Source organism: Podarcis tiliguerta (assembly GCF_965153285.1).
Source record: "Podarcis tiliguerta genome assembly, chromosome: 6".
Taxonomy (NCBI): domain Eukaryota; kingdom Metazoa; phylum Chordata; class Lepidosauria; order Squamata; family Lacertidae; genus Podarcis; species Podarcis tiliguerta.
In genome coordinates, this window is record NC_139539.1 from 20,848,878 (window position 1) to 20,862,215 (window position 13,338).

Below are 13,338 nucleotides of genomic sequence, written 5' to 3' on the forward strand. Positions count from 1 at the left end.
TCTGCCTTTTCTCTGCTTTCTTTGCTGCCTCTGAGGTTGTGGTAAGGTTGCCGCTAAACCTCAGTTATCTGCTGGTGCTGCATTTGTTGATACCACTGCTTGCCTCTCTCCGTGCATCCCGCCTTAAGCTTTTTATGTGTTTACGCCCAGCTGTGTTAGATCTTGCGAGAGGCAGTGGTTAGGGCTTCACCAAGTTGCTCTAAGTATCCTTTCACTGGTCACTGTGCATTACACAGAAGCTACCTTATCTGAGATTGCTCGGGCAAAGGTGCTTTTAGAGAACAAAAAGAGTCCATTCCACAGGGCTACTTCCTGAATAACTGATATGCCTTTTAAATTGGCAATTAAAGCTTTAGTCAATTTTAATTACACCAATTAATCTGTTAAAGCTTGTAGCCTACAGAATATTTATTCCAATGACATGAAGTCTAATATGCCTGCCACAGTAGTGCAAGAGAACGGAGGAGCACATTGACTGCCTCTTAGATCTGGAAAATCACAGTATTGTCAGGACACAAGGTCACAAACATGTATCTAAAGAAATTGCAAAACAAATCAAAGGAAAGATATGGAAACTATGTAGCCGCCTTTTTTCATCCCATTTGAATGTGCTTTTCAACAAGTTAATTGTTGCTGTATTTTAACTATAGTGTGTTTGTTTTACTTAGCATGTATATCCTCTGATGTTGCATATGGAGTGAGTCATGCATGCAAGGGGGAAATGTTTTAAAATCCAATTTAATGCAATGTTTCTTTTAGTGTTACCTTCCTTTTCCTTCTTCATTTAAAATTTAACTAATTCTTGCCCAAGTAGACAAACAGACAGCAAATGAAAAGTTTTCATTCCATTTCCATCAAAGATTTAGCAACAGATGGGTTAGAGGGATGTCTTGTTGCTAGGGCATGTGTGCCTTTGCAAAACCAAACAATAACATTTCTAGTGATGTACAGCATGCCGAGTTGTGATCATAAATAATTGAAACAAAACAGCTGTTCTCCAACGCAAGACATTCCATGAGGAAAGCAGCACTGCTATCCTTTACAATGGGGGTTATTTACTTACCCATTTGTGGTGAGATTTTCTGTCATTTGGCCTAAGATACTATACTATAGATATAGATATAGCTTTTGATATTGCTGTATTTACCCAAAATACTTGTTTGGAAGAAGAAGAAAAATTTGAAAGCCATTCCTGAAATTGTACTGAGCAAAATTATTTGTATAATTATGCAAAACTATTATGTATAATTGCAAAATTCTAAATTTTGCAAAGGTATAAGAATTACCAACACTTAACAACAATAGGAAATAAACTAGCTCAGGGATGACCTACTGAAATGCCAAATCTAGCCACTAGAGTGATTTTATCTGGTCCCTGGTGACTGTCAAATTTAAATCCAGTATGTTTACCCACAGCTTGAAATGAAAGATGCATTTAGGTTGTAGGAATATATTTTCACACTTTAATGCCCCATCTCTCTCTTGCATTTTATATGTAATGTGTAGATAACATATAAATGTTTGTATTTGAATGCTAATGCTATACCTGAGGATGTGCACTACAGTACTGTGAAATTCTTGCCGCTACACAAAAACAGCTGTATTATGGAGTCTGGAAACTTCTAAGGCAACCATAAATGTACTTCTGCCCCCCCCAGAACACTATCATAAGTAGCTCCCAAGAATGTAAAGAGGCTAGCATTCTTGGCCATGAAGGCAGGGGTGTGCGTTAGTGTGAAAGAGAGAGAATATTATCATAGATGAGTTATCAGTTTGGCCACATGTCATAAATGGAGCATGAATGTAATAATTGTTCTCCATAGTAAAGGCAATTTATTGCTGAGGATTAATTTCCCAGAGAGAGGTTCTGAATATGAATTTCATGGCTGCTTGTTAGACAGGAGTAGCTTCTTGCCAAATATTTCAGAAGATGACAAATTAATTGCTACTGGGTTTTTAATCTCAGAAAGGTGATTCACAGATAATAAATCTGAACGATACCTTAACCATGGATGGCAAAAATCTGTCAAGTTCAGCCTTATTTACATACAGACTAAATATGTAGGTTGGGATGGAAAAGCACAATGAATTTTCTTCTCCTGCTTCTCCACCCCTAGTATGAGTTGCATGGAGGGCCCTTGCTTGAGGAAGGCATCTGTAGGAATGTTTTAAAACATGCATAAAACAATATAAACATACTTGGAATCTCATCAATAAAGATTAGTGGGCGAGATTCACCTAAAAAGGGCTTCTGCTTGAGAAATGGGGTTTCTCCTCTTCTTTCCCATATGTACCCCCTGAAATTGGTTTGGGGAGGGGGTTGGGAAAAACCCCAGTACATTGTGCAGGGGGAGGAAGATACAGTGGTACCTCAGGTTACAGATGCTTCAGGTTACAGACTCTGCTAACCCAGAAATAGTACCTCGGGTTAAGAACTTTGCTTCAGGATGAGAACAGAAATCGTGTGGCGTTGGTGCGGCGGCACTGGGAGGCCCCATTAGCTAAAGTGGTGCTTCAGGTTAAGAACAGTTTCAGGTTAAGAACGGACCTCCAGAATGAATTAAGTTCTTAACCCAAGGTACCACTGTAATTCTATGTGGCAAGCTGCAGTGCAGGACATTTGTAATAGTCTGATATTTAATTCAATTGAGTGAAATTGGTTGCGGGGTCCACATTTCTGTGTATTATCACTGAAATTTCTGTATATTTGTTAGCAAATTTGCATTAGCCCTGCATTCCCTTCCTCCAGTTTGTGAATGTGTTATTGTCTCTCCTGGTGGATGGGTGCTGCCTTTTTATTTATTTTTTAACCAGAGCATAGTACTTTCTAATATACATAGTCAATAATCACTGAGCAGCCCCCTCTGGCATCATATTATTTATCTTTGACCTGGAATTCCATTTGCTTGTGGTGAACCAGGTATGTGAGGGCTGTTTGAGGGGGCCCTCAGCAAAGTGTCTTCTGGGATGGGGTCGCTTCCAAGTTGGTATCCTCTAGGTCAGGTTCAAATTCAGGTAAATGGGCAGAGCTACGAAGGTACATTTTACCTTTGTTCACTAGTTTCTGTGCAGAGAAACAAGAGGCATAGGAATTCAAGAACACATTCCAGTGAGGCATAAACATTTGGGGTATGAAGCAGGCCCTGTAAGTGGTGATACTAAGGGGGTGTGGTGTGGCCATATTTCACCCCTGGGCACACACACACACAAAGCAGAGCAAGTATACCTATGCACATCCGTCAAATGCTGGGCAATTACAGTGCATCTTCATTACAAGATGGTGTCAGTATGAAGCTGTCTAGTACCCAGTGAAATAAAGGAACTGAAGCACATAATCACTGATTCGCTCCACCCCTGGTTCAAATAAACAAATGAAATAAATACATATTACTTTTGAGAGAAGAACACCCACATTTATTTTAGTGACAGAGTTTTGCATTCATTACTATGTTATCTGGGAGATTTAATCAAGCTGCAAAATTTAGTGACGTTCTTGTTCATCACGAACGCAATTTCGACAGGCAATTTGCAATGACTCTTCATATAATAAATCTTTTGAGATTTATATGCAGAGATAAATGGCTACTGCACTTCTTTTACTCTTTGGGAAAATGGTACCAGAAAAGAAGAAAGCAATCTCAGCAATATATTTAAGATTCCTGAGTGGCTGTAGCTGACTAGCGTAGCTCTGGGCATGCTCAGTGATATGCATGAAATAAAACAAGATTACCTTTGTAAATTTCAGAGCTTCTTTACATTTTGTAAAGAGATATTAAACAAGACTACATTTCCATGGAGACAAGGTGGACAAGTGCCAGTTTTTACCCTTAGAAGGACTCACAGTGTTGCTCTGATTATCTGGATTAATATGGGGCTCATCTGCAAGACAGAAGTGCTGACCTTCCTGCTGCCAAGTTTGACATTTTAATGATACCTGCTTTCTCATTTTGGTTTTTCAAAAGCCGTATTGAAATTATGCTCTGGCAACTACATAGCTCAGCAGAAATATTGGGATACCCTAAGTATGAAGTATATTTCATCATAATCTGAAAGGGGGCATAGGGAGACAGATGGAAAACAATCAGAAAGCTTGTACAGATAACTAAAATACATCCATTTGGCTTTCCTACTTCTGCAACTCAAATGAAAGGGATTGACTAATGAGGTGGAGCATTATTCATATGGAGGAAGGTTTGAGAGGCTGGAGTTTCTTAAATTAGAAAACATTAAGCCTAAAGAGGAACATGATGATAGTGGCTTATCAATGGCAAGGAGAGAGTGAATAGTGGATATGTTATCAAAGTTGGATCTAGGGGAGCGCAACTGGTGTCGTCGCACCAGGTGCAGAGCTTCTGGGGCACTGCAGCTATGACATCCAATGGAAGGCAAAAGGTAGGGGGAGGGTGCCACATTTTGACATTGCACAGGGCTCCACTGAAGTATGAGACATCAAGGTCCGCCATTGATGTTATTCTATTTTGTTTCAAATGCAAAAGCGCCTAGCGGTACAATATGGTGGTAGGTTTGGGACAAACAAAGGAACCTACTACATAATTAATAGATAGATTATGCATATTGGATGCCTTCAGTAAACAGATAAATAGGTAAAATAGAAGACAACCTCTGTTTTTTGCTCCATCACATTATTGCCAGGTTTATTACCTCTGAACATTCCATGAGATATTCTAGAAGCATTTAGTTGGCCACTTTCGAGAAAGAGTGTTAGAATGTATTTATATTCATATATATATATATATATATATATATATATATATATGCAACTCACTGTCTTCGTTCTCTAAAATGCACACCCTATATGCATTTTAAGCAAAAAAATTAATGCATTGAGAAGGGATGTGAATCTGCAATATGGAAGAGGCAGGGAGAGAGAGATTGGGAAAATGCCAGTGATATTATTTCTCTCTAACTTGTCAGGCACGTGTAAATGTAATCTCTCTTCCTTGCTTTATTCAGGTTCTGCACTTTTCATCCAGCTTCCATACCTATTCAGGCACCTTGGAAAAAATCTGTTGCCTTTCCCTGCTTGTATGTCCATTACAGACTATTCACTTCCTTAGGAATGAATTGAAGGTAAGTCTTTAAATGAGTTGCTCATGTTTAATGCAGGATTACATGAACTGTGAGTGATAGGAAACAAAAGGCAGAATCTGTATAAAGATGCTTTTGCAATGCTTTTCACCTGCTGTACCTCATGTTACTTGCATGCACACACGCGCGCACACACACACACAAATGGAATCAGTTAAAGAATGAAAACTGAAGAGTGTGTCAACAAGTAAAAAATAGATGTGATCTAATCTCACATTTTGCAATGTCAAAGAGATGTCACAGAGTCAACTATATAATTTTTTGTAGACATCTAAAGGCAGCCCTGTTTCAGGAAGCTGTTAATATTTGATTTGTTTGTTTTGTTTGTATTCTTGTTGGAAGCAACCCAGAATGGCTGGGGCAACCCAGTCAGATGTGCAAGGTATAAGAAATATTATTATTATTAAGAAGGTGATCTATTACTGCATGCAAATGCTTCCAATGGTGCTTGTTAAATGTGTAAATTGGTATTTAATACTGCATTTGCAGTATTTCTTTTTGAATCTAACTTACATACAAATTATGTTACCATGTTTCATGGCCTTAAAGAGCCAGATTTTGCATTCTCTGAAGAAATGAACTGTTAAGCAAATACAGTTAGCATCCAAATACACAAGTCATGAGTCAAATGACCTAGTTTGCTCTGCTGCTCGGTATCATCCTAGCTTCTTGGCTTCAGTAGTCACCTTTCATGTATGTTGCCTCTGGCCTCTCACTTTAATGTATCTTCAGTGTTTATGTATCTTCAGCTGACCCTAGTAAAAGCAATTAAAAGACTGCCAGTTAATGTTATTTCAGAGGGCGAAGGCAAATAATCCTAGAAGACTTATAGCAAGAAAAGAGCTTGGGCTGAGGCTGTTTTCTGTATGGAAGATATATAACAAGAATGTTCAATTGGAAATGCTAGTTCTGTCCGTTGCATCTTCAGTTTACCTCAAACCTTGATCACAAATAGAGAAAATTCTATGGTAATTCCATGACTCATTGTGGTGTGAATCAGCTACCACTTAGATCCCGGACATAAACTAATAAGTGTGCCAATTAGACTTACTCTCACTAAAGTCCTTCTGGATTGAGGATGTAGTTTTCTAAAACATAGTTTTCATATTGTGTTCTTTCCACTTTATTAGATGAACATTTATGTGGCACTGCACCAAGTGAAGATCTCTCATGTTTGCCTCGGTTCCAAGTACAGCTTTTCTCTTAAACAGGATTTAGCCTAGAGTGTACATTTCTTCCAGTAACAAAAAGCATCTCCAAAAATGAGTCATGCTCCTTGGCTGAGCCTAATATTAGACGCTTGAGAAAGCATCTGATTGTTCACTGTGGGAACAGGATGCTGGACTATTGTAGATGGGCCATTGGCCTGAACCAGGTTCTTCTTATGTTCAGCCACACTGTGTACATGTTGCTGTTTCTGAACCACCTTCAAAGGCAGACCCACATGGAAGCTTGTTGGCCTACTTAGCTTAATTAGGAACTATAGCTCTGGTAGATTACAAGCTTCAGAAGCAAAAGATCCCATTTTCTGTCCCTCATGTATTCAGTTATAGAGATGAAGTAGTAGGATGATGCGAAAGATGCCATCTTCCTGAGACCCTGGAGAGTTACAGTCAGATAGACAATGCCAAGCTAAATGGACAAACACTTTGACTTTGTATAGGGCAGCATCCTATCCCTGTTTCCTCTGCCTAAGGAGTATTGTATCTGGGCAGCCAGGCAGATGCTTCCTGTCATGTGTTGGAGTTCTAAAATGATGCTCCCAATATGCTGCAAGGATAAATAAATAAAATGGCCTGCCAGATCCCCTTTTGGTTTTTGCACAAGATGTGCAACCTCTTGTTCTTTTTTACAGAGGTCAAGTTTAGTACAGTGTTTGGGGGGGGGGAGGAAAGCTTCACACACATCCTCTTTGGATGATCTACATCATTTTTTATTTTTATAATCATAGATATTGTGTTTTTGGGTTGCTGTGTCAGTTGCAATCCTACTTGTACTTGCATAATTTGTGCTTCTCTAACTCCAAGGGCAAAAAGGAATAGGTTGCTCATCTGTGCTTCAAAATCAAGTCTATTTAGACCTCCGTATGCCCTTGAAGCTATGATTAAAGAAAGCTGGATTAAAAGAAATGGAGGCCGTGTGCAAAGTCCTATTTTGGTGTTTCATATGCCTCAGACCTATAAAACTATTGTAGGTCAACTCCCCCCCCCCCCGCCTAGTGTAATAGAAGTCAGGGCTTTGAAATGAGGTGCTGCCAATCCTGTTCGGGTGTATTATGGAGCTCCAAGAGCTTTGGAGTAGTTTTGCCTCTAGTGTAGAATGCTGAGCTGGAGAGCAAGCAGTAGCACAGCATGAAAGGCAAGCAGGTGTGCTGACCTAGCTCATTGCCCTGACCAAGCCTGCATTCCCATCTTGCCTCTTTCCAGCAGCATCACAAACCTAGTTACCTGTGTTTGTTGTAGTGCCTATGCAAAGGTTGGTCATCCATCCATTATTATCATTTTCAACATGCCCGTGCCCATACAGACAAGCCTACAAAAATGCATCCATAAGCACATTCCCTTCTTTCTTCTGCACTCCATCCAGCCCTATCCCTGAGATCTTTTGCAATACCTACAATGCTACCCATCTTCTCCTCTGTCTTGTACTATCCAGTCTGATTTATGGGTATTTCACGATTTTGCAGTTTTATATTATTTTGATCAATCGATTGCATTTATTGGGGTGTTCGCTTATAAGTTTCAATAAACTTTCTCCATAGTGTGGAAAATATGATAACATATTTTGCATAACAAACTTGTAGGTTGTTGGAAATGCCCTGGGCCTTTACGCAGCATGACACTCAATGGTTGGCAATAGGGACATAAATTAATGGCCTTTAATGATCAGGAGTTACACCAAGCTTCTAGAAATGGTGGTGAGGGCAAACCAATCATGATTGAATAAGCAGTATGGATGGAATTTTCTGATAATTTCAATGTTGAGTGCATCCAAACTGATTTTTTTTTTTCTAATTCCCATCTTGGAATTAGAAGATTGGAAGTGAGGGGTTTGGGCTTTTCTACTACTACTTCTAAAAATATGGACAATTATTGCATATAATGTGTATTATTATACACATTACTATATGTATAATGTAAGCCTACAGACTCCAGGTTTCCTAAAGTAACTGACACATTAAAAATACATATAACCATGCATATATATTTAAATGCTTATGTATTAATACTTATAGAATTATGCTGAAATTCAGAAAGAATAAATCTGTATAGTTAACCAGATTTCATTGTGCATTGCAATAATATTTAAATAGGGCACATTTTTGCATTCTTGTGAATATCAGGAAAACTGAAGAGAAAATTGTTGGAGCATTAAAAGTTTTGCATGCATATATCATTCCAGGCAACTTGGATAAAAGAAGTCAATGAAAACCAATTAACTACAGACCAATTAACTAACTATCAAGCATCCACTGCAAACTAAGCAAATAGACACCAGTATTTTGTTAACTTTTACTCCAATTCTGTTGCATCATATTTCTTATTTGTATTTACTGAAATGTGCATAATTCAAAAGGGTACTTTTGAAGCTGGTTCATAGGTGCATTGTCATCACTTAATGATTGTATTCCTTTGTAATTTGCATGAGTCAATGATCCACACAGATCCATACTGTGTACAGAACTTTCATATTACTTCCTGTGCTCTCAAACATATTGATGGAGTCAGTTGCGAGTGGCCAAGGGATGAGAAACAGAGGAATATATATGCTGGTGATGAACTTTAAACCTTTAAATCAGGGGTGGGGAACTTCCAGTTTTGTGAGCTAATATCCTGATGATACGCATCTTTGTTTCTTTGTAACATTTTAATCAGGAGAGGCTTTGCCTTTCCTAAACTGGTGCCTGGATACTGCCATGGGTTGGATGAAGGATAATAAACTGTGATTGAATCTTAACAAGATGGAGGCCCTGTGGATGGCTAACTCCCAAGTCTGGGAATTAGATTGTGTACCAGCTGTAGATGGGGTCACACTGCATTTGAAGTAGCATACTTTGGGGGTGATCCTAGATTGACTGTCATTAGAATCCCTGGTGATGTCAGTGTCTTGGGGTGCCCATAATCAATTTGTGTTGGTGTGCCAACTAGGATCATTCCTAGACAGCATAGTCTTGCCATGGTGATTCATGCATTGGTAACCTCCCAATTAGATTACTTTAATGCACTGCCATTGGCTCCACTCCTGTGCCTGATTCAGTAGTTGCAAACAGCATAAAATGCAGCTACTGAGGCAACCAGATTTGCACATAATCACATCAGTGTGAAAAATTCTGCACTGGGCACCTATTAGCTACCAAGCCAAGTTTGAGATTATTTTATTGATACTTAGTCCTAAACAACTTGGGACCAGGATACCTTCTCCAGTACAGGCCAGGCCAGTCATATGATCTTTGAGAAAATCTTGCTGATTGTTCCATAATACCACTTGTGACAAAGCAATAATAGGCCTTCTTGGTGTTAGCACCCACCCTCTGAAACACATTCCCAATTTTGTACACTGCTCAGTTTTATTTGTGACGTATAGTAGCGTTTTCCGTTTTTAAGGTAATTGGATGTTGTTCATAGTTTTGTTTTTTTATTGAATTCTTATTGTGAAATGTTTAAGAATTTTTATGTTTAATGGTATGTGTTATAAAAAGAATGAATTTCAAATTAGTGAAACAAGTCAAGTTATTTGGAGAAACTCTGGCTTAATCAGAAGTCAATGCCACACTTGTTAACAAAGAAGAATGGTTAGAAATTGAAGGTTTCCCATCAGTATAAATCTGTTGTCTGTTATCTTTAGAAGTGTGTGTGTGTGTGTGTGTGTACGTGTACAGGCTTAAATAAACCCTGCTTATCTCACAGGACTTTAGTAACAAAAGAGGAGATTTAGAACAAGAATTAATTACATTAATGATGCTGTTTGAATGTTAATACATCAGTGTCTTTCAGATTGCATTTTACATCCTTTGATAAAGCATGCTCCTAAGAATTAACATTTTTATCTTCATCAGCTTCCTAGTGCAATTAAACTATTGGATTTCAGTGGCTGGAAAGCATCTTTAATAAAGTACACCATGTCAGAAAATGTATTCAGGTGTTAATGCTGGGGATTTTTTTTTGCCAGTAAACTCTGCTTACCTGAGCTTATACATGCTGTCTTGCACTGCTCTAAATGTTAAAGTAGCTTTTCTTTATTTCCCTTTGGCAGAATGATTTAGCTCATACGCAGCAGACGGTGTTCAATGCATGTTTATTTATGTTTATCTACACTTTGTTCTTCCATGCAGCAAACTATTAATCTTCTAGGGAGATGGTCCCTTTTTTCCTTGTCCTGCACCAGCTGCAGTTCTTGTAGATAAGATGGCAGTGTACCAAAAAATTGTAAACCTCATGCATCATCCCACAATTTTGCTTGTCTGTTGCTTTAACTCCATGGACGTAAGAATGTACTGCACTCCCTGAGAAGGCTATGGTAAATTATTTCTATTTAAAAGGATTTGCTGCAGACTTTGTCTTTTTTTCTGGTTGCTTCATCGAAAACATTGGGGAAACCATACATTACAAGCTACTGCTGCCTTCTTCCAGGTTTTCAAAGTTGCTGTGTCCTATACCTGTGGCATCCGCTCCTGCTTATGGACAACGTTGCTCCTTTTGCAATGTTCAAATCTGGTTGAAGAATATGTAGTACTTGCAGGACTTCTTTTCTTTTATATAGGTCTGATTAAACAGGATGGGGAGTGCTGGATATTAAAGCAGAAGCCTGGTCAAAAAATGTTCTATTATTATAAAATAAAAATAATTGGACCCATATTGGGGAAGTTTGACATGGAGTACCTGTGTTGTGACTAATATAAACTGGCAAAATCCAAGCAAAAATCCATTAAGGAATGACTAAGATGCAGCAGTTCAGATATGTCCCCTTGAAAAGCAAAGTTCTCCTGGTTGTGACCATACAGCACACACCCATACCATAGCATACGTTGTGTTTTTCCTTTTTTGACAATTTGGAGTCCGTGGAAAGGTAAAGGAAATTGCTGGAACCTTGACCTTCCTGACTTACTGAAAATCCATTGTGTTCTCATAAAAATATGAGGTCTTTTGTTTGCATCTGCCTGTCTCAAGAGACAATCGAGTATGCCTCCTGGGGTGAAGTCAGACCACAGAAGAATCACAGTGTCTGCTGTGGCTGCAGAGACCAGTAACTACTGCGTCCCTCATTGCTTTTGCTGCACTAGCAGCACTAAAGTGACCTCTCCAGGGTGCAAGCCTGGGCAGTGTGTATGGAGGTCCTGGGCTGCCCAGACAACAAGATCGCCTCCCCTCTCAGCCTCACTGATGTGGTCCAAAGGAAAGCAGAGCAATACATTTGGCACCAGCTTGGCTGCAAGAGTTGCTGCAAGTCTCCATCCAACTGTCTTAGGGAATCTACTCAGGATTTGTGTAGGATTTGCTCCTTAGACTTCTCTTCTCCTGAAGATATCCCGCATGGTAGCAGATAATGGATTTTTCCTTGGGGTGAGCATTTCTCACAAATGAGTATACCCACAAGGCAGTGGAGGTTTAGGATCAGAGTTTTGTATCTCCTAGCTTCCTCAACCTCAGCCCTCCAGATGTTTTGAGACTACAGTTCCCAGCATCCCTGACCACTGGTCCTGCTAGCTAGGGATCATGGGAGTTGTAGGCCAAAAATATTTGGAGGGCCGAGGTTGAGGAAGCCTGTCCTAGATGGACTACCTTCCCAGGTTGATCAGCCCCATCTGCCCCTCACTTCCTTCTACAGTGTGTGCAGAAACCACCTTAACTCACTGAGGGTTTGAGACCCACTGTCTATCCTTCACCTGCTTTAGCTGTCCAGTCGAAGCTGTTCCTGAGGGGTGGCTGCTGTTGCACGCTGACAGCTTCTAGGAGCCACAGGTGATAGCTGAATGCAACAGAGGAAACCAACACAAAAGTTGTGCTAGCGGAAACTCATAACACAACAGATTGTGCAATCTATTGTGCAATAACGTAACCAGCAAACAGCTTATGCATTCTCATGTACAACAACTTTTTGCAGCAGAACAAGCATATTGCTAATGATTTTAAGTGAGCACTGCTGTGGAGGTAGGGGGTGATTAACAAAATCACTCCTCCTGGCAAACTGGGAATATCCTCCCACACACCCAAATTTAGGATATTCCACCATTCTTCAGCTGAGTTTCTTTTTCTTTCACAAAAATAAATGGCTCACGTAAATGTGAACAAGCTTCAGTAATAAACTGAGAGAAAACTGTAACAAAATAACATGATGAAAGAAACTAAATAAAACAACATGAGGCAAGTCTGAGGCAAGAAGCAAGAAGAGGCAGTTGGTCCCTCTTAACTGACATTCTTAACGGAACACACATTGAAGGGAGGGCCTGATTCTGAAACATAACACACAAGCCCCACCCACCAGATACAAAGTACTCTACTATTCAAATTAGGCCCCAGTGTTTTTCTTACATGCACTACATTGGCTACAACATAATTTTATTTATTTGAATTTTTCAGTGCACAATTTTGTGCACTCATTTTCCCCATCAAGCATGCTGGGGGTTTTTAACATTGAAATTGCAGAACTTCAGAGAGGTACAAAATCCTATTGATATAAGTCTGGGATCAGCAAAGTTCACATTAAAATATGAACCAAACTTTATTTCTCCTTGATATTTCATACTAATTAGTAAGCTGGTGGTTTTAGACTCTGACATGAAGTCAAGGTTCAATATGGAATAGAATAGTAAGGAAACACATTCTCATGCCCCTCTAGCTTTTCCAGATTTTCTGCCAGATATGTTCCAGACAAAACACCCAGGTTTCTTTATTTCGGGAAATATTTTAATCCAACTAGAAGGAAGCTATTCGGTACGCTAAGCATGTACCTGAACTAAAGCATGGCTTTTTTGTTTCAGATTAATTGAATAATATCTATCAGGAATAGGGAAAATATGCTTAACATTTATTTCTGGTGACTATTAACCTTTAAAAGGTTACTTTGTGATCCCAGGCTAATTCTTCTCCACAAGAAAAGTATAATGGAGGCTATAAACCGTCTTGTTCTGAGAACTGGAGAATCTGTGAATACTAAAAATCTAGTCATAACACTAGTAAGGACCATCAGCTCGCTCCATAGAGCAAAGCACACTTTGTGATATAGCAGATC

At 39.2% G+C, this 13,338-nt stretch overlaps 1 protein-coding gene and 1 long non-coding RNA gene across 6 annotated transcripts in view; one reads left to right on the top strand and one right to left on the bottom strand.

Annotated features, from left to right (window-relative positions):
* Positions 1 to 11,548, bottom strand: part of LOC310680437 — a 33,411-nt gene extending 21,863 nt beyond the window's left edge. The window contains exons 1-2 of one of the 2 annotated variants that reach the window (XR_014512755.1): positions 10,293 to 11,548; positions 5,105 to 5,864 (exon numbers count right to left, since the gene is read on the bottom strand). This is a non-coding gene — a long non-coding RNA (uncharacterized lncRNA). Of the gene's footprint in view, positions 1 to 5,104; positions 5,865 to 10,292 lie in introns of those variants that run through there. The other variant, XR_014512754.1, reaches the window with a different exon arrangement.
* The window catches only part of SULF2 (sulfatase 2), a 265,789-nt gene that overhangs the window by 74,703 nt on the left and 177,748 nt on the right, over positions 1 to 13,338 (top strand). For all 4 annotated transcript variants that reach the window (XM_083446839.1, XM_083446841.1, XM_083446838.1 and 1 more), the window contains one exon: positions 4,975 to 5,091. The gene's annotated coding sequence lies outside the window, so the exon portion shown is untranslated. The remainder of the gene's footprint in view (positions 1 to 4,974; positions 5,092 to 13,338) is intronic.